The 26,624-nt window shown below is 47.9% G+C and overlaps 1 long non-coding RNA gene, 1 other non-coding gene and 4 pseudogenes across 2 annotated transcripts in view; 4 read left to right on the plus strand and 2 right to left on the minus strand.

Moving 5' to 3' along the window:
- Positions 1-26,624, minus strand: part of LOC148637978 (uncharacterized) — a 130,388-nt gene that overhangs the window by 102,441 nt on the left and 1,323 nt on the right. The gene's annotated exons all lie outside the window — the stretch shown is intronic.
- Positions 8,429-8,537, minus strand: LOC148637986 (5S ribosomal RNA; annotated as a pseudogene).
- On the plus strand, positions 19,641-19,759 carry LOC148637987 (5S ribosomal RNA; annotated as a pseudogene).
- Positions 20,296-20,414, plus strand: LOC148637988 (5S ribosomal RNA; annotated as a pseudogene).
- Positions 23,915-24,033, plus strand: LOC148637989 (5S ribosomal RNA; annotated as a pseudogene).
- Positions 25,779-25,851, plus strand: trnaf-aaa (transfer RNA phenylalanine (anticodon AAA)). The gene has a single exon. It is a non-coding gene; the product is annotated as a tRNA-Phe (tRNA).

Genomic DNA, 26,624 nt, shown 5'->3' on the forward strand with positions numbered 1-26,624 from the left:
TAGTCATTGTTAATGATGGTCCTGGGGATAGAAATTGGGTTAGGGTGGTAGGAAAGCACCGAGGGAATGCGGTTGTGAGACCAGGAGTTCTGGATTGAGTTGATGAGCCGAGGGCTGTTTTTGGTCCGGGAGTAGAATAAAGTGACACCTTTCGTCAAACGTTTTGACAGGTACCACGCCCCCTTTTTCAGGCAATGGGAGGCCGCCATGGGCAGATGTCCTGCCCCCTTTTTGGCTAATGGTGCATCATTACGAGGGGATGTCCCGCCCCCTCCAGAGCCAATGGTGTTTCATTATGAGTGTTGTTGTCCCGCCTTCCACTCCCTGGGCCTCAGGGTCCAAATACCCACCATCGCATCCCCCTCAATTTATAAATAAGTGTATGAAAGCACGTATTAGCGATGAGGGTTGGAAGGTGATCAAGTCTGCCGTAGGTTTGAGTGCGCTCTATTATAACCCTAGGGAATCGGGGCGTTACGGCGGTTTGTGGGGAGTCTGGTGAGGGCCGTGAGTTCCCGGGGTGTAAGCGGCACCAGCCGCAGCCAGGTGTCAGACTGGTTGACCCTGATAGCATGTCTCAAAAAACAACAAGCGCACACACACACACACACACACACACACACACACACACACACACACACACACACACACACACACACACACACACACACACTCACTCACTGAGTAAAGTGGGCCGTGAGATCCCGGGGTGTGGGCTGTTGCAGCACACACACACACACAAAGTCTCACGGAAAGAACTCGCAGGACAAATAACATGTGAAATGTGAACCACTTTACTTCATTAGTAGGTTTTCAAATACAGAAACATCAAAGGAAACATCCCAGTATACACTTTTGAACTTTTCACACACGTTACAGACTACTGCTTGCAATCACCAATTAAATGTTGGTGCAGAAAATCAGTTGTAGCTATCACCCCAACATTGTTCAGAAACTCAGCAGCATCTGAAAAAGCGTTCATAGGGCCCTTTCCCTCGCCATTTCTATAGCCATGAACACCAAACTGGGCAACTCTGTCTAACAGATCAAATAAATTTGCCTGAGTGATCAGAGGGACGGTGTAACCACAGGTTCTATGTAAAATACGTTGTATTTTGGAATACACACCGCTGAATCCGCCAGGCTTCAGTTTCTAATCTGAAAACATCAGAATCACAGTAATTTCACTCATGTTCTTTACATACACATCTATCTCTTTAACAAATTCAAGGACATGAGCATTCTGTTTATTGATTTTAATTTCAAGCTTTGCAGAAAGAAGGGTGTAAAGAACTCTTTGTAAGAATTCTAACGTATATATTCGGAATTCTTCATTCTTTGGACGATGGCTCACCCGTCTCTAAAACACAGCCATGGTTTTACATAGATCTTTTTTTCTCTTGTGTAAAAATAAGTATAATGTTTCTTTTGCAATGCACCAAAAGTCACGTCTAGTATTTTTCCATCTACCTTTTCAAGTAAGGAGCGTACACACTCATATGGCGATCGGTTGTCAATTATGTTTCTCAGCAAGTGTTTTATACTCCGCTCAGTATGATTTGTAATGGTATAGGCACCCAGGCCCCTGGCGATGTACAGAACAGCCGATAAAATTTGGGCTAAACTGAGAGACGTATAAATTTCTAACGCAGCAAACGACACATCTTCGTACCCATCCGCGCACCCGTCAACCAGGCATGTGTGACCCCGTTGACCTGGATGATTAATCAAACAGGCCTCGCATTCATCAATCAGAACCCCCTTTAAACAATGGCTGAAGATGCAACATTCCACCGACTTTACAATCTGATCCATAGCATCAGGCTCATTAGAGCCATCATTAGCTAAACTAAGTTGAACATCATCATTATTAACATTTTGGCGAATACATATGCACAGACACGAAACATTCAAGCTCGATGGTAATTAGAAGATTGATGCGTCGACCTCTTCGTTATTCTATTAAAGGAAAAAAGAAAAGGAAGGCTTAACAAAATAAATAGGCATGCTTTTTACCTAAACTATTTACCATTTTAATGCCTCTTTTGTGTTAGAGTTTTTCGTTTCCTCCACACTCTTCGCGGTTTAATATTGACTATTTGTAGCGACTCTTTATCATCAGTCGTTGACGGTTCACCAACACCAGATTCCCCGTACGTGCTCACATGACAGCCACTGTCACACACCACTGAGTGCGGGGTCAGCTTTTGCTAAAAAGAAGACGAAGTGTTGAAAATGATATACGCTAAGCGCAGATTGAAACAACAATTCCATTATCAGAAAAAATATTTTAGCAACTTACCTTTTCAGTTTGCATAGCAGAGGAATCCGATGATTCACTACTTAAAGAAGCCATCTTCGCAGCAGTCAATATCGGGGCCTGACAGCTAAGGTGTCACACTTCAAAACCGGCAAGTCGGCTCATTTAAGCATAAACTCCAAATCCGTAACCATGCCTACATATCTCAAGACAGTTTTCAAATGGTTGTGATGTTTTAGAATGCCCCACCATATCCCCCTGCCCCAAAATCACACGTGTTTTATCGAGAGCGAAAAGTAATCACGTTGAATTAAAATACGTAAGCTTATTTTTAATGAGAAAGTCAAGAACAGCTCCTCGGACAGCGCGAAACAAGCCATCCAGCAGATCCGTCAAGCACGTCCTCAAATCCTTCAATCCATCACAACTGAAAAAAAAGAGGTGCAGCAGCCCCTCCGTCCACTTCCTGCACACAGGGCAGAGGGAGTCCTCCTCAGCATGGAAGCGCTGCAGTACGATCTTGGTGAAAACGCAGTTGTGACGGATGAAGTCCAGCTGCTTGCATCTCTAGGGCAGGAAAGGCAGCCTCAGACATGCCCAGATCCATGTTGGCTCGAGGTGGCGGAAGATCTTACCACAGAACTCCTCAGAGATTGGCACACTGAACCATTTCGCCACCATCAGCCTGTAGAACATGCTGGTGGTGCACTCTAGGAGGTCCACCCCACGGTCCCCCCACTTCACCCTCAGCTCCAGCCAGGCTGGGCCTGCTGCCCCGTCTTGTGGACGGAGCTTCTCCAGCCAACTGTCCGGGAGACCGAGTTTGAGCTGCTCGTAATCCTGATGGATCTTACTGACAGGCAGCTTGTTGTCGACCTCTCGCACAGCGTCGACAATAGCCTGGGTGGGCAGAAAACTGTCCTTTACTTCATAAAGAAGATCCTTGACCTTGGATATGCCAGCCTCGTAGAGCCGCCTGTTCCATCGAGACCCCAGCAGGGGGTTGAGGAACAGAGGCTGCTCCAGAAGCTGGGCCCGGGTCTCCGGCGTGTAGGAGACATGCTGGGACATGAACTACCCCCTTGCCAGCAGGACCTCCCTGTAAAAGGAGGGCAGATGTTTTATCAACCCCGGAGTCAGCCTCACCAGGAGAGTCTCCTGCCCCAAGCCCCCACAAGTCATCGAGGTAGCGTACCATTAAAAATCTTCCAAATGCCGACATTATCCAGGTCAAGGAATTTCTTCACTACTTTCAGCCTAAAGCTTTTCAGCTTCAGGCCTACATCACACAGCTTCAGCCCACCCCTGGAGATTTCCCCAATGAGGGTGTCATGAGCAACCCGTGGAGGCTTCCCCTCCCACACGAATCCCACCACAAGTTGCCTAATCTCATTCTCTACCCATTCAGGAAGAGGCATCACAGACACCGGGTACCACAAGAGGCACAGGCACAGTGTGTTAACGAGCAGGACCCTTCCCTTTAGGGTCAGGGACCTGTGTCTCCACTGATTTAGCCTGGCCCTCATCTTAATGAGCTTCTCCTTCCACAGGAGAAGCCCAGTGGCCTGCTCATCAGCGCTAATGTAGACGCCAAGGACCTTCAGGTGACCCGTCTCCACCCTGACAGGGTAGCCGAGGAGCGGTGCAAGGTCTGCCCTCCCCACTGGCATGACCTCAGACTTCTCCAAGTTTACCTTGGCGCCCGAGGCAGCGCAGGAGGCCTGCACCACCTCCAAAATGGCCGAGATCTCCGCCACCTCTGCCAACGTCAGTGTGGTGTCGTCAGCATATTGGTATATCAACGAGGTGGCGGTGCCCCCAGGCAAGGTGACACCGCACACCCCCTCCTTACTGGGGATCGCCAGACCCAGGGGCTCAGCCACTAAGGAGTAGAGCAGAGCTGACAGAGGGCAGCCCTGCTGCACTGACCTGGTCACTGGAAAGAAGCTTGTGAGGGAACCGTTCACCTTGACACAGCTCATGATCCCCTTGTACACGAGCCTCACCCAGGAGATGAAGGCCTCGCCGAAGCCGAAGCTCTTCAAGACCTCAAACAGGAAGGAATGCTCCACACTGTCGAAGGCCATCTCCAGGTCCAGTTTCAGGACGTATCCGCCCTTCGGCTGCTCCCGCATAAGGTCCACGACATCTCTGATGGAGCACACCGTGTCCGCGATGTCTCTCCCCTTGACGCAGTAGGTCTGCGAAGGCGACAGGATCCGGGGCAGAACCTTCCCGAGCCTGAGGGAGAGAACACGAGTTAGGATCTTATAGTCTGTGTTCAACAGACTGATCGGGCGAAAGTTTTTCAAAAGGGAGGGATCCCCCTGCTTTTTGTAGACGAGAGATCACCCCCCTTCTCATAGATGGGGTCAGAGCGCCGGTCCTGGCAATCTCCTGGAACACCTCCAGAAGGAGGGGCCCCTGGGACTGCTGAAAGTGTCTGTAGAGCTCGGAGGAGAGCCCGTCCCACCCTGGGCTCTTGTTAGGAGACGAGCCCCGAAGTGCCTCAAGCACTTCCTCCAAGTTCAGCGCACTGTCACAGAGCTCACGATCGCTCTGTGACAGGCAGGTACTCACCCTGGCCAGCATGGCCTGGGTCTGCTGCTCATCCACCCATTCGGACCGGAACAAGGCGCTATAAAAAGAAAACACCTCATTCCTAACGGCCTCAGGGGCAGAGAGCCGCACACCGTCCTCTCCCACCAGCTCCTTGATGAAGGAGCTGCGCTGCCTCTCCTCCTCCAGGACGAAGAAGAACCTTGTGCTCTTCTCGCCCTTGGCCAGATACTGGGCTCTGCTGCGCACCCTGGCTCCTCTCCACTTCTCCTCCTCCAGGGCTTGCAGCTCACCCCTCAGCTCCAGCAAGAGCTCGCAGCCCCCGCCGTGATCTGCCAGGAGCCCGAGCTCTGAGGTGATCCGAGCCCGAAGCTCTCTCTCCCGCCTGGCCTTCTCCCGCCCCCGGGACAGGCCATACGAGATACTGAACTCTTTGATGGCGTACTTGAGATTATCCCACCAGACCAGCTTTTCTGACCTTATTAAAGCACCAGAGGCCAGGGCCCCGGTCCTCCTGTGCCCCTGCTAGAGAGAAGTGAAGCACAGCATGGTCGCTCAGGGTCGTGAACACATAGTGCATCCGGCTCAGGCACGGGAAGAGACTCATGTCCCCCTGCAACAGGTCGATCCGGCTCTGTCTCAAGACACCTTCGACGACCTGCCGCCGAGAAAAGTCCCTCCGCGCACCATAAGCCTGACGCCACGCATCCACGAACCAGTGAGCTTCCGCACTGCGCTCCAGGAAGCTGCGAGCAGCGCTGCTCTTAAAGGTCATCCCAACCGCGACATCGAGCGCACTCAGTGCACAGTTAAAATCTCCGACGACCAGCCCTGGCTACTGAAAGCAGCTCGCCTCCAGCTGCTTGAAGAAGGCGAGCCGCTCAGCTTCCCCATTGTGGGCGTAGATGTTGCTCAGCAGCACGGACTGTCCAGGAAACCCAAGACAGACCTGCAGGAGCCGGCCCTCCGTGTCGCGATGCAGGAGCCTTACGCTCTCGTACACTCCCCTCCTCACCAGCACGGCCACCCCCCCTCCTGCACAGGCCGGAGGCGTTGCTGTAAAACAGCTCCCAGTCCCACTGTGCTCGCACCTTTCGGACACACTCCTCGTCCCAGAAGGTCTCCTGGAGGCAGACAACATCCATCCGCCCCAGAAGAGCTAACACTGCCCCCAGCTTCGCTCTGTCCCTCAGCCCGTTGGCATTTAAAGAGGCGAAAGATGCCATCACGTATATGGCCAGGAAAGAGTGAAGTTAATTCTCCGGCCCGCACAACAGTTTCCCCGCCCTTTCTGCCACATTCTCATTGCCAACACTTGCTGCTTCCTCCCCACCTCCTGTCTCCGCCACCGCAGAGACATCAGGGATGGGTCTGCGGACAACTCTTGAACTGGGATTGAGGTTGGGCTGAGGCCTGACGTGGTGCCACTGGATCCCGGCCTTCGAGGGCCCAGGCGGTTGTACCCCGGCTCGCCCACTCCTCTCCCCCTCCTCCCTGTCCTCCCTCTCCACCCCATCCATCTCCACCACCTCTCCTTCCCCCTCCATCTTCATGCCCTGTAATTCCCCCTCCTCTGTCCCTGCCCCATCCATCTCCAGACACCCATCCTCCATTCCTACTTCCACCACTTCCCCTACCTCTCCTCCCACGACCATATCCAACTCCCCTTCTTCAGTCTCTGCCAACGGTGCCTGACCGAGTATTGAAGAGGCTCCCTCACCAGGCAGGCCGGTGTCTTGTGGCCGCTGCAGGGCAACCGGGCGCTTCCCCTCAGGCTCCTCTGGGTCCTCGGGCGTCTCTTCGTTTGGGCCTATGTACACCTTGCCAGGCTCTTGTCGCCATTGCTGCTGCCGCTTGGTCACACGCCTCGCAGCAGCGCCTTTGCTGACCCCAGCAGGTTTCTCATCCCTGGACCCAGAAGAGGGCCCTGCTGGCTCACCGGTAAGCTGGGGAACTGCTGACGGTGATGGTGGTGGTGGTGCTGGTGCCGTCGCCTCCTCCCTCTGCCTCTCTCCCTGCACAGGCTGGGGTGTCATAAGCCCACTGGTACGCTGAGGGGCCGCCTCTGGTGGTGGTGGTGTCCGTAGGATCTCAGCTGCACCACGCTGCACTGCCGCCTGTTGTGGAGCAACCTTCCTCCGCTTCTCTTGCGGCACAGAGTGGGACGCAGCAGGTCTGTTAGGGCAACGGGGCGCCCCTGCTGGTGGAGATGCTGGCTGGTCCCCGGCTCCTTTCTGCTGCGCTGTACCCAGGATTGGAGGGGCCTCCCTCTGCCTCTCCCCCATCACCGGCTGGGGCGTTGCTGGCTCACTGGGGTCCTGGGGCACTGCTGCTGGCAACTCTCCATGCTCAGCTGCAGCGGCCACTCGTAGTCCATCTTCAACCCCTTCAGCGTTGCGGGCAGCTGCTCCTGCTCCGGCTGGATCTTCCGGCTCCGGCTCGCAGTTGCAGCTCATGAGCGCATGGAGGCAGTCCGGGCACTTGGCAGCGGTGCATTTCCTGGCGCGATGGCCGGGCTGTCTGCACTCATAGAAGAGGAACTCAGGGCAGTCCTTGGCGATGTGCCCCAAGTCCAGGCAGACATGACACACCCTTTGTTGCTGGTCGTGGAGGACCCTGAAGTACTGCCCCCCCTCTGCCGTGGCGAAGCGGGTGCTGTATGGCAACGAGGCTACATGATCGGGAAAGCGAATCCGAACAAACCTCGTGCCATCAGCAATGGTGGTCCCGGGGTAGTGGCGCATCCTGATGTCCGAAATGACTCTCACCCCCCAGCTACTCAGCTTCTCCTTGATAGTCTAATCTGAGATATATGCCGGGAGGTGGAGGAAGGACACCACTACCTCCTTCCGCTCCAGCCAGCGGCAGTAGCAGGGTGTGAACAGGGTGTGAACAAAAGAACATGCGTCCGCATGTTCTTTTGAGTCCAGAGTCAGTTCAAACTCTTTTGGCGTCTGGGGGCGGCAGGCAAAAAGAGAGCCCTCCCCACAGACGCCGTACACAGCTGCGATAATAGCACCCGCAGACGGTTTCTCCACGCCGCTCACATCCACCACAACAGTATGCGCCCTTGCAAAAACCCGCCAGGGGGGTCGGTCCAAATTCCTCATCCTTCTCTTACCTACACTACAATAACATTCTCTGCCTCCATGTTTTTTCCTTCCATTAAAACACATACAGGACTCAGAAAGCAACAAAAAAGCAACAAAAAAACCCCAAAAGTCTCTCCCCTCCCCAAACAGAGCTAGGCTGAAGGGGAGGGCTTAAAAATCAACCAAAAACACCAAAAAAACACAAAAAAACAAAGTCTAACTTAAGACAAACAAATCCTCTGTTCCTCTTCTTCTTCTCCTTCTTATAGAGAGAACAGCTCCGTCACCTCTTTTACGACGCTGCTTTTTTGAGAGCTGCTGCTGTGCTTTGACATCTGAGCTCTGTGGAAAACGATCTCAATACAATTCTGAAAAACGCGACTCCCCGAACGCCAGCCGAACAAGTCTCCACAGCGGAAGCGCTGTGTCTCTTTTCAGCTGGCGATAAACCTTTCCTCGATCCTTTGCGGACTTGTAAAACTGTTCATGATCAGTTTTACAAGCTCCTGCGCTTAAAAGCTTACAGCACCTGGTATTCCCAGGTGGTCTCCCATCCAAGTACTAACCAGGCCCATCTCTGTTTATCTTCCGAGATCAGGCGTGCTCAAGGGGGTGTGGCCGTAAGCAAGAGCAAGGATCGCTGGCACCCTTCTTATAGAGAGGACAGCTCCATCACCTCTTTTACAACGCTGCTTTTTTCCCTTGCGTTTTTCTCTTCTTCCCACGTTCTCTCTCTTCACTGCCTTCGTCCCCGCTCTATTTCACTTCAACCTTTCACTCTTGCTTCCTTCCAATGAGGACGGAGCTGCGGGAGAAAGGGCGCTATAGAGGATCGCTGTGGAGAGCTGCTGCGGTGCTTTGACATCTGAGCTCTGTGGAAAACGATCTCAATACAATTCTGAAAAACGCGACTCCCCGAACGCCAGCCGAGCAAGTCTCCACAGCCGAAGCGCTGTGTCTCTTTTCAGCTGGCGATAAACCGTTCCTCGATCCTTTGCGGACTTGTAAAACTGTTCATGATCAGAATAAAAAAAACGCTCACACTAATACACAAGCACCCGTGTCTCGCCAGAGCTGACAAATAAACAGACGGACAAGCCTCACTGCACTTGTGAACAGGGGAATGAGCGAGCGAGCGGGGATAGGGCGCCTCCTGCGCTTAAAAGCACCTGGTATTCCCAGGCTGTTTCCCATCCAAGTACTAACCAGGCCCATCCCTGTTCAGCTTCCAAGATCAGGCATGCTCAAGGGGGTGTGGCCGTAAGCTAGAGCAAAGCTCGCTGGCACCCCACTTATAGAGAGGACAGCTCTGTCACCTCTTTTACGACGCTGCTTTTTTTCCCCTGCGTTTTTCTCTTCTTCCCACGTTCTCTCTCTTCACTGCCTTCGTCCCCGCTCTATTTCACTTCAGCCTTTCACTCTTGCTTCCTTCCAATGAGGACGGAGCTGCGGGAGAAAGGGCGCTATAGAGGATCGCTGTGGAGAGCTGCTGCTGTGCTTTGACATCTGAGCTCTGTGGGAAACGATTTCAATACAATTCTGATAAACGCGACTCCCAGAACGCCAGCCGAACAAGTCTTGAAGTGGAAATCTAATAAGTAAATTGATTCTTAAAATGTAGAGAGCTTTGCAAGAAATATATTGGTGCTTTAAGATGTAGCGGTGAGGCTTAAATAATAAGGCAGAATTAAGTGTTTCTGAGCTTCCCAAATGAGGCCCCATTTCTCTGTTCATCTCTGTGGTGCAGCCACAGAGAAACTATTCATGCAAGATGTTTTCTTTTGATAAGGACAGCTCCCACAGGGGGATGCACTTAGCTAAGCCTGGCTATCATGATCAATGGTCATCCATTGGCGCCTATCTGTTTAGGGAGTGCCAGTTGGACATCTGGACTGCATTACTAAGTGTCAGGACTAAGTGACTCATATCTCACCTTGATCAACCAATCAGGGACTGGTAGGGCCGAGTAACCCACGTGGGACTCTGATGCCCATGGAACTTTCAGCCAATCAATGAGCTGAAGTTCCTCCAGGTAAAACAGGCAACACAGAGAGCCTGGGAGATTGAGATTCAGATTCAGATTCAGACAAGATTCAGATTCAGATTCAACAATTCTAAAGGGAATTCAAAAGAGAATCCCAAGGGCAGGACATTCTCACAGCGCGCCTCCTGACCATCCTGAGACTCAGCCCGGACAACCACGGAACGGCCAGTGTGTCCGAGTGCCAGAACTTTCCTTTGTTCTAAGAGTCTAGAGTGGAGGTTGCCAGAGAGTAACCAGCAGCAGGCCTCGTGAACAGGTCGGAACTGTGGACAGCTGAATCACTATTCAGAACTAGCTCTTCATCAGGAACGAACCAGTCCTCTTCCTGACTTGCTGGGACCCACAGTCATCTTTTCTCCTGTGCACAAACTTTGCTAGTTAAGCCAACAGTGAGCATCAGCAGCGCACCGTCGCAAGCCGCACAGCACAGCCTGGCATGGAGCCAGAGAGCGCGGATTGGACAGCAACAGCCTGCAACTGTTTCTTTGTGCCCGCAGGAGATCTGAATCCCCAAAGATTGGATGAGTATTCAACTTCAATGCATTACAGCTCGAGAATTCAATTGTTATCCAAACCAGTTGATATCAATTTAATTCCTAAGAGTTATGTACTTGTCTGAGTATCTAATGTAGAAGTTGTAACCAAGTTCACTTTACGAAACGGTCTTAATGAATGATATACTGAATGTATGTCCTCTGTATATGTGTAACACTTTGTAACTGATTGAATATATACCTTTTGTATTCTGATAACCCTCTCGATAAGATCTGTTAGGTTTACATGCATATTCTATGTATTAATAAATGTATCCTCGTGTGTTAGTACCTGTGTGTGTGCGTTGTTTGAGTTATGTCGCATGGTTGGATTCTAAAGCCATCAAAAGAATCAACTTTGTGATTTACTGCTACAATTAATAATTGTCTCAGTAAATGCCCAAACCCTACAGAACTGGTGCCTTCAGAGAGCCACTATCATTACATATTTGGCGTCCCTGGACCGGTTTTCCCTACATTATTTGGCGTCCCTGGGTCAGCTTAATCTACAAAGATAATATATTTCAAGGATGTAAATGCTGTAATACAGTACGTGCAGAATTTTAGAAAACAGTTGTAGCGGCGAGGCTTAATAATAAGGCAGAATTAAGTGTTTCTGAGCTTTCCCAAATTAGGCCTCATTTCTCTGTTCATCTCTGTGGTGCAGCCACAGAGAAACCATTCATGCAAGGTGATTTAAGGTCCAAGGACAGCTCCCAAAGGGGGATGCACTTAGCTAAGCCTGGCTATCATGATCAATGGTCACCCATTGGCGCCTATCTGTCTAGGGAGTGCGAGTTGGACATCTGGACTGCATTACTAAGTGTCAGGCTTAAGTGACTCATATCTCTCCTTGATCAACCAATCAGGGACTGGTAGGGCCGAGTAACCCACGTGGGACTCTGATGCCCATGGAACTTTCAGCCAATCAATGAGCTGAAGTTCCTCCAGGTAAAAACAGGCAACACAGAGAGCCTGAGAGATTCAGATTCAGATTCAGACAAGATTCAGAAGGAATTCAAAGGAGAATTCCAGGGCAGGACGGCCCAGGAGCAGAAGGCTCCCAAGGGCAGGACATTCTCGCAGCGCGCCTCCTGACCATCCTGAGACTCAGCCCGGACAACCACGGAATGGCCAGTGTGTCCGAGTGCCAGAACTTTCCTTTGTTCTAAGAGTCTAGAGTGGAGGTTACCAGAGAGTAACCAGCAGCAGGCCTCGTGAACAGGTCGGAACTGTGGACAGCTGAATTACTATTCAGAACAATCTCTTCATCAGGAACGAACCGGTCCTCTTCCTGACTTGCTGGGACCCACAGTCATCTTTTCTCCTGTGCACAAACTTTGCTAGTTAAAGCCAACAGTGAGTATCAGCAGCACACCGTCGCAAGCCGCACACCACAGCCTGGCACCGAGCCAGAGAGCGCGGATTGGACAGCAACAGCCTGCAACTGTTTCTTTGTGCCCGCAGGAGATCTGAATCCCCAAAGATTGGATGAGTATTCAACTTCAATGCATTACAGCTCGAGAATTCAATTGTTATCCCAACCAGTTGATATCAATTTAATTCCTAAGAGTTATGTACTTGTTTGAGTATCTAATGTAGAAGTTGTAACCAAGTTCACTTTACGAAACGGTCTTAATGAATGATATACTGAACGTATGTCCTCTTGATATGTATAACTCTTTGTAACTGATTGAATATATATCTTTTGTATTCTGATAACCCTCTCGATAAGATCTGTTAGGTTTATATGCATATTCTATGTATTAATAAATGTATCCTCGTGTATTAGTACCTGTGTGTGCGCGTTGTTTGAGTTATATCGCATGGTTGGATTCTAAAGCCACCAAAAGAATCAACTTTGTGATTTACTGCTACAATTAATAATTGTCTCAGTAAATGCCCAAACCCTACAGAACTGGTGCCTTCAGAGAGCCACTATGATTACATATTTGGCGTCCCTGAACCGGTTTTCTCTACACAGTGTATCAACAAAGGAAACTGTTTAGGTTACTTTAGAAGACAATGTACCAAAACAATATATGCTTTCTGGGTCGTTAGAATTAGCTGAAAGTAACTGATTAGCTTTGAATAACAAATCTAGTGCTTCTTCTCTCGCTTTTTGATGTAATCTGTTTTCTCTTAGGGAAAGGGGAACTTTTAGAAAGGACAAAGCGCTGAGCTTTTTTACAGCGCAACATCTTTTAAAAACCCTGTACTGCTTGTAACAAATTGAGTCTCTGGTTGCACTTTGCGAAGTGGCAGCAGGGCTTGCAATATTGAAATAAAGACCTTACTCAGGTGAGAACTCTCTCTTGTGGCTTCCTTGATAGTTCCATAACAATTTGGGGGCCCGTCCGGGATCAGAAACCTGAACGCGAACGGCTGCTGAAACTCCATCTGGACCCTGACAATTTTAGCAAAATTGGACGAACCTCAGAGGATAAATTGTTTATCCTTCCAGAGACGCGTCTGGAGAATTGGCAGCTGTCTGACGCCAGTAAGTGATCCTTAAAAATTAATAGTTTGAGAAGCGAGCCACAGGGGTGTTCTCACGTGGGTTTGATGAGTCTGGGACTCATATAAAGAACTGATCTTAACACAGACGTGTGGTTTTTGCTCTGCGGAGTAGTTGATGTGATAAGGTTCTAAGTAAGGCACCGATTGGTAAAAATGGGAAATTGAAATTCAAAGATGAAAATGGGACCGAGCAGTCCAGCAAAAGTACATGTACGACAAATTCAGAGAAACAATTATAGCCTGGGTTTGAGTAAAAAAAATGTTTTATGTTCATGAACTGTAAAGCTAGGGTAATAGGTGTAAGGGAACTTGCACATAATTTATATATGATAATTAGGGGCCCATAACTATGAAGGATCTTTGTAAGTGAATCAGAATGGACAGAGGAAAGTTGAATTAGGAAAAATAAGTTTTCTGAAGAAGGGGAAACTAAGAAGAGAAGGAAAAGAACGGAAAGAAAGCGAATTGGAAAGCTTATGTAATGGAAAGAGAAATCACAGAAATAATGGGAAGCTTCAAAAAAGACTAGTCTTGAAACTAAAGAACAGCAAGCTGCAGCTAAAGTCATGACCATGCCTTCTAAAAAGAAAAAGTCTCCACCAAAACTAGAAAGCGGTCCGGAGCCAAAGCCTTTTCACTTGTTCGTGAAATGCCAATGTGCACTTTAACAGGTCCAGAAGGAACTCCAGCATATGTACATTGACATTGGTCTCCTAGTGAATTATTTGCATTAGTTAAGTCTTTTCCTAAATTGCCTGATGACCGTAAAGAATTTCGAAGAAAGGCAAGCCTTGTTCTTGATTGTCTTAAGCCTAATTACAGTGACATAACCTTGTTGCTAGATTATATTGTTCCTAAAGGTTTACAACGTCCTCTAAAAAGGAGGAGGCAGATTGGCGGATATGTAACCCAAATGATGAAGAAGTATCCATCTAAATTAAACCACACGGACATGGAGAGGAAAAGTTAGGCGACCGCTTCTAAAAAGAGGTAAGGACTCCTCTTTTCTAAAAAGTCCCTTGTCCTCTCCATGTTGCTGTGGTGCTGAAGCAAGTACAACAGAAAAATGAGTTAATGGTGTATGTGTTTTTAGATGCCTGTTTTGTGAAGGTGGGGTAGAAAAAAAGGGATTGCTGAAGGAATAGCGTCTCGCCCTGCCCGTGCGAAACAATCCAGGTGTTGCATCCTGGTACACAACTGCAGTATGGCTGAAGGTAGTAACTAGAACTGTACTCGCAGAAGAGCCGAAAATGGTAACTCGATTCAACTGTGTGTTTAAAGCCAGGATTTGGAACCTGGTCCGTGTTCCTGAATTGTGATAGTTCGTCAGTTTGTCTCGACTGGGGGGTTCCGCGGGGCGCGTGGGAGACGTGAAAATGGTTTGGTGTGAAGAAAAAAAAAAGTTTGATTAATCCAAAGTGAAACAAAGAAATATGTCGGACGGAATTTAGGCTGAACAGGAATGTAGAAAAGTGTATGAACATTTGGATAAAAATAAACAATATTTAGAGGAATATTTGAGAATTCAACAGAATATCATAAATGAGACACAAAAATCTCTGATGGAAAAGCTAAAAGCAATGGCTGAACGAAACGAAGTTATATATGCAGAAAAAGAAACAGCAAAAGAAGAAATAGAACGCCTTAAGAGAGAATCTAGGAGAAGGGTGGGAATTAGTGTGGAGATTTTTGAAAGAGCATTACCCACCGAAAACTGATTAGACAGCATGTCAGCAGAAGGAAGTGAGGATGTTTCAGATTTTACAGAAAGGTTTATAGCTTTATGGATATTATACTCGGGGTTAGCCGATGAGAAGGAAGTGAATGAAGATACTTCCACAGTAATAAAACAAATTTACTTGAGTGGGTTGATGTTGCTGATGATAAAACCTGATGTTGCCAAGAATGTACAACTATGCTTTCCTGATATTACGGACAGCGGAGACAGATTTGATTTAATAACTCGTGAAGCATGCATGCAGAAGTGCGAGCGCTGCAAATGGGGTAAAAAGACTCCCAAGGAGGAGAAAAGGGAGCCGCCAGTTTGTTGAAATTATTGTGCGACTTTAATGTTATACCGAGATATAAAACCCCAAAGACAAAACTACTAATAAGCTGGTGTACAGTTACTAAAAAAAAGGTGTTTTTTGGAGAAATTGTAAGAAAGAGGCTTGATTTCACAATTAAAGAACATGTCAGAAGCTGAAACGAGAGCCGTGCGTGAACTAACAGTTTTAATCTAGTAAACCCCTCTGTAGCCTTCCTAAATTTATCTCAGGATTTAAATAAAAGTGAAATAATCTTACAGTGTGCAGTAACTGGGGGACACAGGAGCACAGCTGTCCTGTTTTTAGACTAAAACAGCATAAAGATGTGATATAAAGTTTTCTAACGGGTAACAGGAGGCTACAGGAGAAGGGGTGCAAGGGTTGTGTTTAAAGCAAATATAAGCTGTCACAGTCTGCTTGGGAAAAGATGTACAGTTTCAACTACTGATGTGGGTGGGGGACACCCCAGACCTATTTTAGGCCCAGACCGCAGCATTTTATAAGGAATTACTGCATGAAATAGCATTTATGTAAACTAACTCAATAGAGTTATGTGATATTGTGATTGTTTTACCTAATTACGGAATCCATAAGGCCGGGCTACTCCAAGTATTGGATCTAAAGAGGAAAAAAAGGAGTATAAAACCAACTACATGATAAAGCCAGGGTGAATGCCTTCTCAGAACGAGCTTGTCCAGTGACGTATTGGTTTAAGGGGGGTAGTGCAGTCTAAAGACAAAATTGCCTTGACCCCTGCAGCAGAAACCGTTTTTGATGTTTTGAAACAAGCTTTCTTGCAGACACTGGCCCTGGACTGTATTCCCTCAGACTGATCATCTGCATGTAATCTGTCTGTAAGTGAAAGAAATGGGTTGTGAGCCGTTGTGCTGGTGCAGGAGCATGGAGATAGGCATCGTCTGGTGGGTTATTATTATTCAGGACCCCTTGATGCGGTGGCCAAGGGGCCGTGTTTATGTGTTGTGCAGGCTACCTGCCTGGCTGTATAAACTGTGAATAATCTGGTGTAGAGCTAGCAGACCGAATGAAAATATTTAATTGAAACTTGTAAATATGCTAAATGGAAAATTGTAGCAATTTATATAGACTGTATATATACATTTGGTGTATGCCACAATTTTGGATGGCAGTGAAGGAATAGGGATTTCCCTAACATGGAAGGGACTCCAATCAAGAATGCTGGGTTTGTCTCTGAACTGTTAGAAGCTTTGCAGCTACTGACTGAAGTAGCTGTGGTAAAGTGTAAATCGCATAATAAAGAAATGTTTCCAGTAACTCGAGGGAACAACTTTGCAGATGTAGCTGTCAGGTGCACAGTCCTGGTAGAACAGGAGTCTGAGACCCCTGTGAGACCTCTGTTGGTGAAAAGGGGACAGCTACAGGATATTCAGGCTGAGGCCTCTAAAGCAGAGAAAAGGACATGGTTAGAAAAGAGTGTGGTGCTGCCAGCACACTGGACGCTCTGCATGCCCTCACAGCCTAATGCCCTTTGTAGCTCGACTAATGCACTGTGTCGGACACCTGGGTGTGAGTCAAATGGTGTGCTGGTTACCCAAACCTGGGTGGGGACCGTGTTTGAAGCAGTAGCCACTTATGTGGCATCTCAATGTGATGCTTATCAAAGGAACTCAACTACAGTTCAGGTGCAGGTGCTACAGCTCAAAAGGCCTGCTCCTGAGAAACCTTTCATGCAGTACCAAATGTTTACAACCTTGGCTCTTATAATCTGTTTTCCCAGTGGGTTGCTGTCACTGCCTCTGTGTCTACCAAACACTTGATGATGGAGATAAGCCCTTGGTGGGCACTGCCCTACCGCATGTATTATGATCAAGGGACAGGCTGTGGCTGGATTATTCGGGGTGAGATGGACTGAGATCACCCTCAGTCTGCTAGAACAGTGGAATGAAGGAACAGAAAAGATTGACTAGACATCAGACTGAAGGAACACCATGGGATGCGGGCTGGATCAAACAGAACTGTGTAATAGAGCCTGTTTGATATCATCACAGGCCAATCAACGAAACTTCCTAGAGGGATGAATTTGGCTAATGGATTGTTGAATTTGCTAATTCTCTATTGTAGTATTGTAGGTTGTTAATTGAAGTGGTGCACGGGGCTGGTGAACAGGTGCTGGACACTTGGAGACCTCCAGTAGAGGGAAGACACGACCTGATACCTGGCGAGTGGGTGTGGGTGAGGAAGATATACCCTGCCAGATGTTGCAACCCTGCTGGGAAGGACCATATCAAGTGCAACTGACTACCGACTCTGCCATCTGAGTGACAGGATGAGATCGCTGGATCTACGCATTGCGCTGACACCGAACCACTGCACCAGAGACTGAGTGAACATTATTATATTGTCACTGTTTCTGTGTTTGTTGAGCTTCCTGAGGGGGGGTGACAGTGTACCTGTTAAGTGTAAGGAGTTTTACTTTAATAAATGGGGATATGGAATCAATACTTTATCAGTCAGCCACAAATAATAATCAGAGCTCCTGTTGGGATTGTATTGCTATAAAAGATGCTCATGGGAGTAATCCCCTTTGGTAGAGGTGATTATTTAGGTTAATTGGCATGGGTAAATAGCCCTGCTTTTAGTCTGAGTGTAACTCAGATATATTAGAATGGAAATAACTGTATGCTCCTCGCTATAATCACAGTTTTAGGCCATTCTCTATTAGGGTGATAGACAGCTGTTTAGGTGAGCAAAGACTAAACAGTACTTGTATTCTAGACAATTATTAGCAAATGAATGACTTAGCAAAGCACATCTATGATGAAGAAAAATATATATCATAATTAGAATCCAGATGATTGAGGCACTGGTGCATGGCTACAGTCTGTGCTAGGAACCTGGAGAGGGTCTCTGGTTCAATACATATTTGTGTGTCTGGTATTATTCGTTATGATCATACTGTTAATATCCTGCTTGAAAAACATGTGGACTAAAGCTGCTGCTTCTGTGCTAATTGTACGCCCTGAAGGGATCATGAAGGTCAAAAAATGATTTCATGGGAAAGGTTCTCTTATTTAGTGGCAGAACCTGATGGGTAGAACAATATAGTTTTAAGGGGGGTTACCCTTGGGAGTGATTCCCATAGATGCACATTATTATTATGGTTTGTTTGTTCATAATAAGATGTTTTGCAGGAACGGACCAAAGAGAAATTTTACAACTTCAGCTAGAATTGTTCTGCAAAACGGCACAGCTGAGTCAGTGGAACAATGTGTAGATTTTTCTAAGAGTTATTACCCAGCTGTTGACCAATCTTGTAAAAAAAAAACCCTAAGAAAAATGCTGGGCTCCAGCCCACAGGGATTTACCTGTGCTGTAAGAATTAATGCATGAATAAGGAGACTGGATTCTGGTGAAAGACTTCAGGAAAAAGAAATGGTGTTCACTCAAGTGGAGGGGGCCGTGCCAGGTGCCCTGAATTCATGCTTCCCACTGTAAAAAGGTCACAAACGAACTGAGCAAAGCGCAGGAGTGATGTCTCCACAGGGATAGATGGGGATCACATGCTTGGGACTGATCTGCACAGCCTTTTTCCTTTTTATGTCGAAGCCTGTCACCACCCAGAAAGAGGAAGAATCTAAATGTGAAGCCTCTTTGTATACAAACTGGCTGAATGAAACTGATAATGAGGGGGATATGAGTAATTTGTGGTATAAACTTAAAATTCATACTGTAAAGTTAAAGAAATGTAATGCATCTTGTTATGTATGTGCTTTAATGCCTCATTCTACAGCCTCACCCATTTCTCTCCTGGTTAGAATCACTGTTTGGGCCAGGGGGAATGTTTTTCTTTAAGTTACTAACACCGATTATAGTAGCTGTGATACTTGTCTTCCTGCTTTTGTGTTGCTGTACGAAATATATTATTCCAATGCTTTGAAATATGGTAATGAATATTTTTGCGCATCAGTATGTTCTGATAAGAACGCAAGAATCCGAAGTATGGGAGACTCCTGGGAGTCCATATGAAGAATCTAACTTTTAATCATTTTCAAGAATAAAAAGGAGGGAACTGAAGTGGAAATCTAATAAGTAAATTGATTCTTAAAAATGTAGAGAGCTTTGAAAAAAATATATTGGTGCTTTTAGATAATATATTTCAAGGATGTAACTGCTGTGCTACAGTACATGCAGAATTTTAGAAAACAGTTCGTCAACAAAGTACACTGTTTAGGTTACTTTAGAAGACAATGTACCAAAACAATATATGCTGTCTGGGTCATTAGAATTAGCTGAAAGTAACTGATAAGCTTTGAATAACAAATCTAGTTTTTCTTCTCTCGCTCTATGATGTAATCTGTTTTCTCTTAGAGAAAGGGGAAGTTTTAGAAGGGACCAAGTGCTGAACTTTTTTACAGCGCAACGTCTTATAAAAACCCTGTACTGCTTGTAAAAAATTGAGTCTCTGGTTGCACTTTGCAGGGCTCCCAATATTGGAATATTGAAATAAAGACCTTACTCAGGTGAGAACTCTCTCTTGTGGCTTCCTTGATAGTTATATTTCCATGACAATTCTCTATAAGAAGGGTGCCAGCGAGCCTTGCTCTTGCTTACGGCCACACCCCCTTGAGCACGCCTGATCTCTTCCGATCTCGGAAGCTAAACAGGGATGAGCCTGGTTAGAACTTGGATGGGAGACCGCCTGGGAATACCAGGTGCTGTAAGCTTTTAAGCGCAGGAGGCGCCCTATCCCCACTCGCTCGCTCATTACCCTGTTCACACGTGCAGTGCGGCTTGTCCGTCTGTTTATTTGTCAGCTTTGGCGAGACACGGGTGCTTGTGTATTAGCGTGAGCGTTTTTTATTCTGATCATGAACAGTTTTACAAGTCCGCAAAGGATCGAGGAAAGGTTTATCGCCAGCTGAAAAGAGACACAGCGCTTCGGCTGTGGAGACTTGTTCGGCTGGCGTTCGGGGAGTCGCGTTTTTCAGAATTGTATTGAGATCGTTTCCCACAGAGCTCAGATGTCGAAGCACAGCAGCAGCTCTCCACAGCGATCCTCTATAGCGCCCTTTCTCCCGCAGCTCCGTCCTCATTGGAAGGAAGCAAGAGTGAAAGGCTGAAGTGAAATAGAGCGGGGACGAAGGCAGTGAAGAGAGAGAACGTGGGAAGAAGAGAAAAACGCAAGGGAAAAAAGCAGCGTCGTAAAAGAGGTGACGGAGCTGTCCTCTCTATAAGAAGGGTGCCAGCGAGCCTTGCTCTCGCTTACGGCCACACCCCCTTGAGCACGCCTGATCTTGTTTGTTCTCGGAAGCTAAACAGGGATGGGCCTGGTTAGTACTTGGATGGGAGACCGCCTCGGAATACCAGGTGCTGTAAGCTTTTAATCGGGGTAAAGTTAGCTTGAAGTTCGAAAACGATTTTGCCACGCCTGTAGCGTTTACACGAAACCTCTTAGAATCGCGAGAATACTTGCTTTGTGCATAAAATACATTGTGAATGCTTTCTCAGCCTTTACTTTTTCGTTTATATTACATTTTTTGGACCAAGCACGAATATTCTTTTGTCCATATCTTCGCAACGGAAGCACAGAACGCCTTCAAACCAAATGCATTTTAAAGACCACGACGTGGATATTTCCACAGCCTCTACATCAAAGTATCAGTGAGCTAATTATCTTTTTTTAAACCTCCGGTTTTTCATCGATGCGTAATTACGCACTAACTGGAACCCGGGGGACCGCTGTATACACAAGTTCACAAAGGAACAAAGGAAAGTTCTGGCACTCGGACACACTGGCCGTTCCGTGGTTGTCCGGGCTGAGTCTCAGGATGGTCAGGAGGCGCGCTGCGAGAATGTCCTGCCCTTGGGAGCCTTCTGCTCCTGGGCCGTCCTGCCCTGGAATTCTCCTTTGAATTCCTTCTGAATCTTGTCTGAATCTGAATCTGAATCTCTCAGGCTCTCTGTGTTGCCTGTTTTTACCTGGAGGAACTTCAGCTCATTGATTGGCTGAAAGTTCCATGGGCATCAGAGTCCCACGTGGGTTACTCGGCCCTACCAGTCCCTGATTGGTTGATCAAGGAGAGATATGAGTCACTTAAGCCTGACACTTAGTAATGCAGTCCAGATGTCCAACTCGCACTCCCTAGACAGATAGGCGCCAATGGGTGACCATTGATCATGATAGCCAGGCTTAGCTAAGTGCATCCCCCTTTGGGAGCTGTCCTTGGACCTTAAATCACCTTGCATGAATGGTTTCTCTGTGGCTGCACCACAGAGATGAACAGAGAAATGAGGCCTAATTTGGGAAAGCTCAGAAACACTTAATTCTGCCTTATTATTAAGCCTCGCCGCTACAACTGTTTTCTAAAATTCTGCACGTACTGTAGCACAGCATTTACATCCTTGAAATATATTATCTTTGTAGATTAAGCTGACCCAGGGACGCCAAATAATGTAGGGAAAACCGGTCCAGGGACGCCAAATATGTAATGATAGTGGCTCTCTGAAGGCACCAGTTCTGTAGGGTTTGGGCATTTACTGAGACAATTATTAATTGTAGCAGTAAATCACAAAGTTGATTCTTTTGATGGCTTTAGAATCCAACCATGCGACATAACTCAAACAACGCACACACACAGGTACTAACACACGAGGATACATTTATTAATACATAGAATATGCATGTAAACCTAACAGATCTTATCGAGAGGGTTATCAGAATACAAAAGGTATATATTCAATCAGTTACAAAGTGTTACACATATACAGAGGACATACATTCAGTATATCATTCATTAAGACCGTTTCGTAAAGTGAACTTGGTTACAACTTCTACATTAGATACTCAGACAAGTACATAACTCTTAGGAATTAAATTGATATCAACTGGTTTGGATAACAATTGAATTCTCGAGCTGTAATGCATTGAAGTTGAATACTCATCCAATCTTTGGGGATTCAGATCTCCTGCGGGCACAAAGAAACAGTTGCAGGCTGTTGCTGTCCAATCCGCGCTCTCTGGCTCCGTGCCAGGCTGTGCTGTGCGGCTTGCGACGGTGCGCTGCTGATGCTCACTGTTGGCTTAACTAGCAAAGTTTGTGCACAGGAGAAAAGATGACTGTGGGTCCCAGCAAGTCAGGAAGAGGACTGGTTCGTTCCTGATGAAGAGCTAGTTCTGAATAGTGATTCAGCTGTCCACAGTTCCGACCTGTTCACGAGGCCTGCTGCTGGTTACTCTCTGGCAACCTCCACTCTAGACTCTTAGAACAAAGGAAAGTTCTGGCACTCGGACACACTGGCCGTTCCGTGGTTGTCCGGGCTGAGTCTCAGGATGGTCAGGAGGCGCGCTGTGAGAATGTCCTGCCCTTGGGATTCTCTTTTGAATTCCCTTTAGAATTGTTGAATCTGAATCTGAATCTTGTCTGAATCTGAATCTGAATCTCAATCTCCCAGGCTCTCTGTGTTGCCTGTTTTACCTGGAGGAACTTCAGCTCATTGATTGGCTGAAAGTTCCATGGGCATCAGAGTCCCACGTGGGTTACTCGGCCCTACCAGTCCCTGATTGGTTGATCAAGGTGAGATATGAGTCACTTAGTCCTGACACTTAGTAATGCAGTCCAGATGTCCAACTGGCACTCCCTAAACAGATAGGCGCCAATGGATGACCATTGATCATGATAGCCAGGCTTAGCTAAGTGCATCCCCCTGTGGGAGCTGTCCTTATCAAAAGAAAACATCTTGCATGAATAGTTTCTCTGTGGCTGCACCACAGAGATGAACAGAGAAATGGGGCCTCATTTGGGAAGCTCAGAAACACTTAATTCTGCCTTATTATTTAAGCCTCACCGCTACATCTTAAAGCACCAATATATTTCTTGCAAAGCTCTCTACATTTTAAGAATCAATTTACTTATTAGATTTCCACTTCAAGACTTGTTCGGCTGGCGTTCTGGGAGTCGCGTTTATCAGAATTGTATTGAAATCGTTTCCCACAGAGCTCAGATGTCAAAGCACAGCAGCAGCTCTCCACAGCGATCCTCTATAGCGCCCTTTCTCCCGCAGCTCCGTCCTCATTGGAAGGAAGCAAGAGTGAAAGGCTGAAGTGAAATAGAGCGGGGACGAAGGCAGTGAAGAGAGAGAACGTGGGAAGAAGAGAAAAACGCAGGGGAAAAAAAGCAGCGTCGTAAAAGAGGTGACAGAGCTGTCCTCTCTATAAGTGGGGTGCCAGCGAGCTTTGCTCTAGCTTACGGCCACACCCCCTTGAGCATGCCTGATCTTGGAAGCTGAACAGGGATGGGCCTGGTTAGTACTTGGATGGGAAACAGCCTGGGAATACCAGGTGCTTTTAAGCGCAGGAGGCGCCCTATCCCCGCTCGCTCGCTCATTCCCCTGTTCACAAGTGCAGTGAGGCTTGTCCGTCTGTTTATTTGTCAGCTCTGGCGAGACACGGGTGCTTGTGTATTAGCGTGAGCGTTTTTTATTCTGATCATGAACAGTTTTACAAGTCCGCAAAGGATCGAGGAAAGGTTTATCGCCAGCTGAAAAGAGACACAGCGCTTCGGCTGTGGAGACTTGTTCGGCTGGCGTTCGGGGAGTCGCGTTTTTCAGAATTGTATTGAGATCGTTTCCCACAGAGCTCAGATGTCGAAGCACAGCAGCAGCTCTCCACAGCGATCCTCTATAGCGCCCTTTCTCCCGCAGCTCCGTCCTCATTGGAAGGAAGCAAGAGTGAAAGGCTGAAGTGAAATAGAGCGGGGACGAAGGCAGTGAAGAGAGAGAACGTGGGAAGAAGAGAAAAACGCAAGGGAAAAAAGCAGCGTCGTAAAAGAGGTGACGGAGCTGTCCTCTCTATAAGAAGGGTGCCAGCGAGCCTTGCTCTCGCTTACGGCCACACCCCCTTGAGCACGCCTGATCTTGTTTGTTCTCGGAAGCTAAACAGGGATGGGCCTGGTTAGTACTTGGATGGGAGACCGCCTCGGAATACCAGGTGCTGTAAGCTTTTAATCGGGGTAAAGTTAGCTTGAAGTTCGAAAACGATTTTGCCACGCCTGTAGCGTTTACACGAAACCTCTTAGAATCGCGAGAATACTTGCTTTGTGCATAAAATACATTGTGAATGCTTTCTCAGCCTTTACTTTTTCGTTTATATTACATTTTTTGGACCAAGCACGAATATTCTTTTGTCCATATCTTCGCAACGGAAGCACAGAACGCCTTCAAACCAAATGCATTTTAAAGACCACGACGTGGATATTTCCACAGCCTCTACATCAAAGTATCAGTGAGCTAATTATCTTTTTTTAAACCTCCGGTTTTTCATCGATGCGTAATTACGCACTAACTGGAACCCGGGGGACCGCTGTATACACAAGTTCACAACGCGAGAAATACTGTTCAATACGGCTTCATGCGAAAAACCCGTATATGACCATAGGAAGCATAACTGTGCAGTCTCCAATTACCCAGACTGTAAGCACGGGAATAAAGCTTTGTCTGAATTCTGAAACCCTTCCTTTACGTCCTGTTTTCATTCAGGTAAGAGTCAACTATATGCAAAATACTACTGACAGCAAGAAGATTAAAATATTCTTTACTCAGCAGCTTATTAAACACAGCTCCCATGATGTTCAAACCGATTTTTTACACAGAACACTGACACAGCTTTGCGTTCTGAATCTCTTTTTCTCGTGTGTTTATTTAATGTGGCACAATGTACTGGGATAGGGGTATTCTGTTCACAAACCAATAGCATTTAAACCACAGCACCCACAATGCTGCAAGTAAGTGTTTTGCACACTAAGCAGAGAGCGATGTCTTCCTCGTTAGTATAGTGGCAAGTATCCCCACCTGTCACGCGGGAGACCAGGGTACATCAGGACGCGCATTGAAGTGAAAGCAGGATCCGCTGCGACATCCACTGTGCAGATCCCGCCACACTAAGAGGTGAGTGGGTCTGTTCGATCACAGCGCTAGGCGAATCCCCAAACAGTGTGCGTGGCAACAAACGAAACGGGCCTGTTTCCGCCCGGTTTCGATCCGGGGAAATCGGGCCCAGTAGTGGCGGGATCTGTACAGTGCATGTCGCAGCGCTTCAATGTGCTTCCTGATGTCCTACCCCGAGTGCAGAAAAGACAGCATCCACAGCAACAACAGCTCAGGTCTCTGCACAGGAGCTAAGCTGCCCCCATCTCCTCTGCTCTGCGGCTCCTGCGGAGCGGAGTCCTGCCTGGAGCCGTGTTTGCAGGCGGCGGCTCCCCGCGCCCTGTCTGGGCGTCGTGTCCAAGAGCTCCTGGGAGGAAGAGAGAGCCCTCCCACTCGGGGGCTTTTCCACGGTCTGTGTGAGGAGGGGCGGGTGTGTCCAGTAGCTTATCGAGCGGAAGCCTGGGGCGGCGGAGAGCTGTGATCGTGCAGACCTTGAGGTGTCACCTCTTTGTCTGCTTTCCCGCCCCCCCTCCGCCCAAGCTCTGCTCCAAAGTAGCCCGGCAACCCCTCACACCTGCACGTGTCACAACCTAAGGTGCGGTCATGAGACACCCATGGGGTGTCGTTCTGTTCTTGCTAATTGTTTCCTGCCCGTCGCAGGCAGGAGTCCATGCGAGGAAGATGCGCTGGACAGAGCTCAGAGGGCGCAGCTGGGTGGCTTTCCTTCTGAGTGACGTTCCTGCAACACTCTCCCGCTACTCTTGGTGCGCTCATGCCACAACACAGGAAGGCTGGAGCAGGTGGCTGTGGGCTTCGCGCACCGCCGAAATAGTTCAGTTGGGAGAGCGTTAGACTAAAGATCTAAAGGTCCCTGGTTCGATCCCGGGTTTCGGCATTTTGTTTCATCGCGCCCTTTGTTCCTCTCTCCAGCGCCCCCTGCCTAAAGTGACGCAACCCTTTCTCAGCCCGAAACGCAAGCGAGACACCAGCAGCGGTCCCTGCAGGTTTCCGTAGTGTAGCGGCTATCACGTTCGCCTAACACGCGAAAGGTCCCCGGTTCGAGACCGGGAGGAAACAGCCTCGTTTTGCACGCTCCTGTACTTCACAGAGGTCTTGAGCGACCGGTCATTTGTTCCCAATGTATTTCCGGTGCCTTCGTGCACTCTTGTACCAAACGCACGTTCCTTCTGTACGCGGAGCCGATCATTTGCAATTGGGCTGTGCCGACAGACCAGGACGAGCTCTGTCGGCTCAAAAGCAGCGCAGGACCTGCAAGAACAACAGAAAGATTAGCATCCAGCGGGGGCCTCTTAGTGAGCCCAAGAGCTCATCAAGAATCGGCTCCAGCAACAGGGCTGGGCGCATTGTTCCATTCTCCGACCACTCTCGGTGTAAACAAGTCCCTCCTGGTCTCTGCTTGAAATGCACTTTCCTGCGTTTGCTTTGGTGTAACTGGCTTCCCCTGCATGGGCGAATGTGAAGAAGATCCTTAGTAAGTCATTGAAGAAAACCGAGAAGAGGTCGGAGTGGCCTCTGTCGTTCATCAACGATCCAGTCAGGCAGTACTCCTCTGTAGAGCGCCGTTCGTTCACATCGATTGGCTTTTTTTTTTGCCTTCATTCGTGCGAGTAGTAAAAGCAGACGCCCCTATTCTGCCGTGACCCGGAC

Source organism: Lepisosteus platostomus, unplaced genomic scaffold (assembly GCF_059453375.1).
Source record: "Lepisosteus platostomus isolate fLepPlt1 unplaced genomic scaffold, fLepPlt1.hap1 Scaffold_101_H1, whole genome shotgun sequence".
Lineage (NCBI taxonomy): Eukaryota > Metazoa > Chordata > Actinopteri > Semionotiformes > Lepisosteidae > Lepisosteus > Lepisosteus platostomus.